The 5,407-nt window shown below is 38.0% G+C and overlaps 1 pseudogene; it reads right to left on the bottom strand.

Moving 5' to 3' along the window:
* Positions 1-3,736: 3,736 nt before the first annotated feature.
* LOC103606497 lies at positions 3,737-4,891 on the bottom strand (annotated as a pseudogene).
* Positions 4,892-5,407: the final 516 nt, after the last annotated feature.

Here is a 5,407-nt window from a genome sequence, read left to right as displayed (position 1 = left end):
TCTTCCTTGTGTATGTTCATATGCCTCCAGCGATATTAAGCATTTTCAAACTATTCTCTTATTCAGTTTCCCTCTAGTAATCTCTTAAATACATGTCTTGTAGATTAGTAAGCTATAGAGTAGTTTCATCAGGCATCTTAATGGTACCACAATCACTAATAATTTTGGCTGTCATATCCCCCTTGGAATTCCAGAGGAAGAGAGCCACAAGTTAGAATAATCCAAACTATCCTCTTTTCATATTAAACAACTCAAGTCTTCATGAAATCCTGGATGACAAATTGCGGATGAGAGAAAAAAGGCAATTATGTGCTATTTACAGGATATAAAAAGAACGTGAATGTTATATTATATCTTTATGATGAGATTAAGAATTTCTATTTAAAGGCATATCTGGCAATTTAAAAAGATGAATAAAATGTTACATTTAAAAAAAACATTAAAAAGCTTAATTCATTTTGCTGAAATAATCTAATATAAATACTATTTTAGGTTGATAGTCTTTTTTATTTGATTATGAATGGAGCCAGTTTTTATTTCGTCTTAACCTCATCTCCCTCAAAATTATGTTCAACAGCAATCAAATATTATTAAACCTGTCCAACTCATTTATATTCCTTTCCTTGTTTAAAGAATCAGTTTTGGAAATATTGTAAAAGATTGTTTCAAGCTTGCTGACTCATTTGCAGTGACTGATGGTGCTAGAAATATTGATATTTTTATTCAGTATTTCACCTCTTCATGCATCACTGAGGTTGTTTGAATTATATAAATCATCATCACTCATAGGAGAAACACTTTGAAATCAATGAAGTGTTCCTACTATCTCCTTTCCATTCTCTTACTGTTCTTAACAGCTGTGTCCTCTAATAGGCCCAAAATGGTGTGTGTTGGACCATATCAAAGAAGTCTTTTTCACTGTCATGTGTTTTTACCTTAATGAGTAGATCGGCGAAATGATTCCAGTCTGACTGCCTGGATTTGAGTCCTGACTCTCCCAGTTTCTTAAGCACTGAAGCATTTCCACCTCTTTATTCCTTAATCTGAAATAATGGGATCAGTAGCGACACGAGTCTCATAGGAATTGTTAGGATTAAATGAATAGTGCCTGATAATAGCTCTCACTGGTACACAACTATATTATGTGTTTGCCTTTAAAATAGTTTGAAAAAAAAAAATTTTCTTTTTCTGTATTCAACATTTATGAATCACCTGATATGTTATAAGCACTAGTTAGTACTGAGAATACTAGCCAGTGCTTATAACACATTAGGAATGCAACACACATGGTCTTTACAGTGCCAAGATTTAGAGTCTAATCAGGGGACACAGACAACACGATAGGATAGTCACCCAACATTGTGGCGAATGTTCTAATTGGGAAAGTACAAGGTGCTAATTGAGAGTAATTATCCCCAGTTTGAACATTAAAGGAGGGTTTCCTGGAGGAAATTGGGCAGATTGAAAACTACTCAGTTTTTTTGTTCCAAATGATCCAGTAATAACATTTAAAAATAATAGTTAATATATTCAGCAAAATCCTTCCTGACACTTTTTGGATGGTAAATCTCATCCAACGTCTTGGAAAATGCAGTTTTTATTCTTATGGCATCAGACAAAGTCATCCTCTACCCATTATTGTTGCAGTTATCTACCAACACCTGGGTCACTCCCTAATTTCTTAAAGATTATTGTTCTTAATTCACTCTTCATATATCTAATTCATTTCTGTTATGTCTTAATGATTTTAGTATTCATTTCTTCTATCCTCACCTCTCCATCCCTAGATATCTTCTCTTTCTGTGATAGTGTCCTTCTCCATACTCAACCACTAACTTTCGTGGTCACACTATAGGCCTTGCCATTACCAACACAACCCCTAAGTAATCTTAATTTCAAATTTTCTGGTTTGTGATCACCACAGTCTGTCTTTCCACCTCATTTCCTCTGGGACTCTGAATTCAAACATACTTTTAACTCCACCGGGACTACAATGCATGTATCTTTTTATCTTTTCTCTCTCCCTCTCTCTTCTGATATCTTCAGTTACCTCCTTGCCCAAATTAAATTCCACAATCAACCATTATAATCATTTCCTTGCAAACACTTTGTCTTCTTTGCCCCTCTCTCATTTTGTCATATTCACCTGGTAAAACCCTAACCCTAGTTGAATATCTCCCTCCATATGTGAAGATAAACACACATTCACACACTGTCACTTAAAATTCATCACAATTAATCTACTGTGGTCCCTTAACTCTTACTGGAAACCATACTATATTCTCCTAGTCCATTTACATTCACACTTGCATGGATAACCATTTCACACCTTTTGTGTTAGTTACCTGTTGTTATGTAACAAATTATGCCAATATTTAGCAGTTTAAAGGAACAAAGATTAATTATATCACAGGTTCTCATGGTCACCAATCTGGGTGAAGTTGAGCTAGATATCGCTTACAAGGCTGCAAACAAGGTGGTGGCAAGGGCCACAATCTTCTGAGGCTTCAATGGGGAAGGATCTATTTCTAAGCCCACAATTGTTCATAGGCTTCAGCTTTTCACTGAATTTTGGTGACAGACATCAATTCTTTGCCATGTGGGCCTGTCCAAGAGCAGCTCATAACAAGGCAGCTTGTTTTCCCCACAATGGGGGGGGGGAGAGAAAGATTGAAATATTGAAATCATGATCCTTTTTTAACCTAATTTTATAAGTGACATTCCCTTATTTTGCCATATTCTATGTATTAGAAGTGTCACTAGGTCTAGCCATGCTCCATGGTGGTGATTCAACAAACACATCAGTACCAGGAGGCAGGAGTCATTGGTGGATGCCTTAGAGGCTGTCTCCTACACCTTTCTTTCTCTCCTCAAATTTCCAAAGCTTCCTTTTCCCATCTTCATTCTTATCTGATGACTTTTATTTCTAATGAATCAAAAATTAAGGATAACTTTAAAATACCTCCACAGGCTGCCATCACAATATCTACCTACCTTTATGTTGTGCCAATATTTTCTTCTTCATGTTCTATGGATGAGTTGTCTTTGTACATCTAACCTCCCACTTGTACAACAGAGCACATGCCCTTTTGTGGTCTTAAGAATATTGCTCCAACAATTTTCCCTTCTTTTCTTCTGTATTATCAAATCTTCTTTCTTGTTTGGGTTATGTATATCATCATGCCATTTCTTACATCTTCAAAATTTTCTCTTGATTACACATCCTTATAGCCACTGCCCCTTTCTGAACTTGTCTTTTTGAATACTACTTGAAAAATGTTTCTATTCATTATCCCAATTCCTATACCCTCTATATCACTTGTATTGCACATTGAAATTGTGCTAGTCATGTTAGTGGTATTCTCGCTCTCTCTCTTTTTTTAAAAGACATTTATTCAGCGTCATGATCAGATTATTACATGCAGGAATCAATAGCATGGGTGCAAAAAACAAAACTCTACATTAAAACCCTTTGTTGGAGTGCTTTATACTTTCCACAGAACAGGAACTAAAATAACCTGTTATACAATTAGTCACAAATACAGTCCTTGAGTTTTTTTGCCTGTACACATGATTATTGTCTAAAATATGTCTTCTTTGTAGCAGCTAGACCCTGCCACCACTGTGCTTGGCTGAGTTCACAAATTTGTTGTAACCTGTAGCTTTCCTGTCACTTCTCTGGCTCTCCTCTCCTGCTAAGCTTTATTTCCTGGAAGTTACTTAAAAACTCCTGCCACTACCAATAGCTAGTGCTGCTGCTGGAACCACTATAGCCACCTTGGTTTTGTGGTTTGGCAAAGTATTGGCCTCACCACCATCAGGGCTAGAGCTTCTGCCTCCGAAATTTCCTCCCTTCTTGGGTCCAAAATTTGAAGGCTGATCATTGTAATTGCCAAAATCATTGTAGTTTCCACCACCTCCACAATTGCTCCCATCATTAGCAAATCCATTATAGCCATCTCCACTGACACCATATCCATCACCACCACAGCTGCCACCAAAGCCACCATGAACACTGAAGTTGCCTCCATCGCCAAAGTTGTCATTCCCACCAAAACCACTTCCACAACCACCACCAGAACCACTTCAACCTCTTTGGCTGAAGTGCCATCTCTCACTTCGACGGGGCTTTCCTTACTTCACAGTTGTGGCCATTGACAGTGTGATATTTCTGAATGATAGTCTTATCCACGGAGTCGTGGTCATCAAAGGTTACGAAAGCAAAGCCTTTCTTCTTGCTGCTGCCTCTGTCAGTCATGATTTCAATCACTTCAATTTCCCCATATTGTTCAAAGTAATCTCTCAGGTGATGTTCTTCAGTGTCCTCTTTATTGCAACCAACAAAGATCTTCACAATTCAGTGGGCACTTGGTCTTTGGGAATCCTCTCTTGAGATAGCCCTCTTTGGTTGCACAACTCTTCCATTCACCTTGTGTGGTGTTGCATTCATGGCTGCATCCACTTCCTCCACAGTGGCATATGTGACAAACCCAAAGTCCCTGGAGATCTTGGTGTTTGGACCTCTCATTACTACACAGTCCATGAGCATTCCCCATTGCTCAGAATGGCTCCTGAGACTCATCTGTTGACTCAAAGCTCAACCCTCCGGTGAAGAGCTTCCGCAGCTGTTCAGGCTCTTTAGGAGACTCTGACTTAGACGTGATGGCAGTGTGAAAAGACTTTAATGATGCTTCCTTGGTAGTGTCCATGCACAGAAAGGTTAGTGTATTTTCCCCATTGCTCAGAATGGCTCCTGAGACTCATCTGTTGACTCAAAGCTCAACCCTCCGGTGAAGAGCTTCCGCAGCTGTTCGGGCTCTTTAGGAGACTCTGACTTAGACGTGATGGTAGTGTGAAAAGACTTTAATGATGCTTCCTTGGTAGTGTCCATGCACAGAAAGGTTAGTGTATTCTTGATAGCAGAAATTATCTTGTTATAATTCTTTATACAGGATAGAAAGAGCAGATAGAGATGGACAGATTTAAGAATTTCAAAACAAATAACCAAGAAAACAGAGGTGTATGATCTTTCTTCAGTGTATATGGCTTCTGTAAAATAGCATGTTCTGTTCCTAAATTGGGACATTTTCAGTCTACCTGTGACAGAATGTTCATTGGGTAGCAATGAACCCTGCCCACTGGTAAATGCAGTCTTTGTGTTCTGTTATGAAAGGACAACTCCCTCTTTGAAAATTGCGTATTCTCTTACTTCTGAAAGAGATTTAAATTTTCCAGCTGAAATTAGTTGTGAAAAAGTTAGACCCTTTTCTAACCTGGAGTGATGGATGCATTCATTCTTAAATAAAATTCTCTTATCCATGGTGCTTCTGAATAATACATACATAAAACACCCACATCCTGTCCTTTCTTATGTTGGGTTTTCCAGGAGTTTTCTGGAAGTTATTTG

Source organism: Galeopterus variegatus, unplaced genomic scaffold, assembly GCF_000696425.1.
Source record: "Galeopterus variegatus unplaced genomic scaffold, G_variegatus-3.0.2 Scaffold6620, whole genome shotgun sequence".
NCBI lineage: Eukaryota > Metazoa > Chordata > Mammalia > Dermoptera > Cynocephalidae > Galeopterus > Galeopterus variegatus.
The sequence above is the reverse complement of the archived record's forward strand: the minus strand, read 5'-3'. Positions and strand labels throughout refer to the sequence as shown.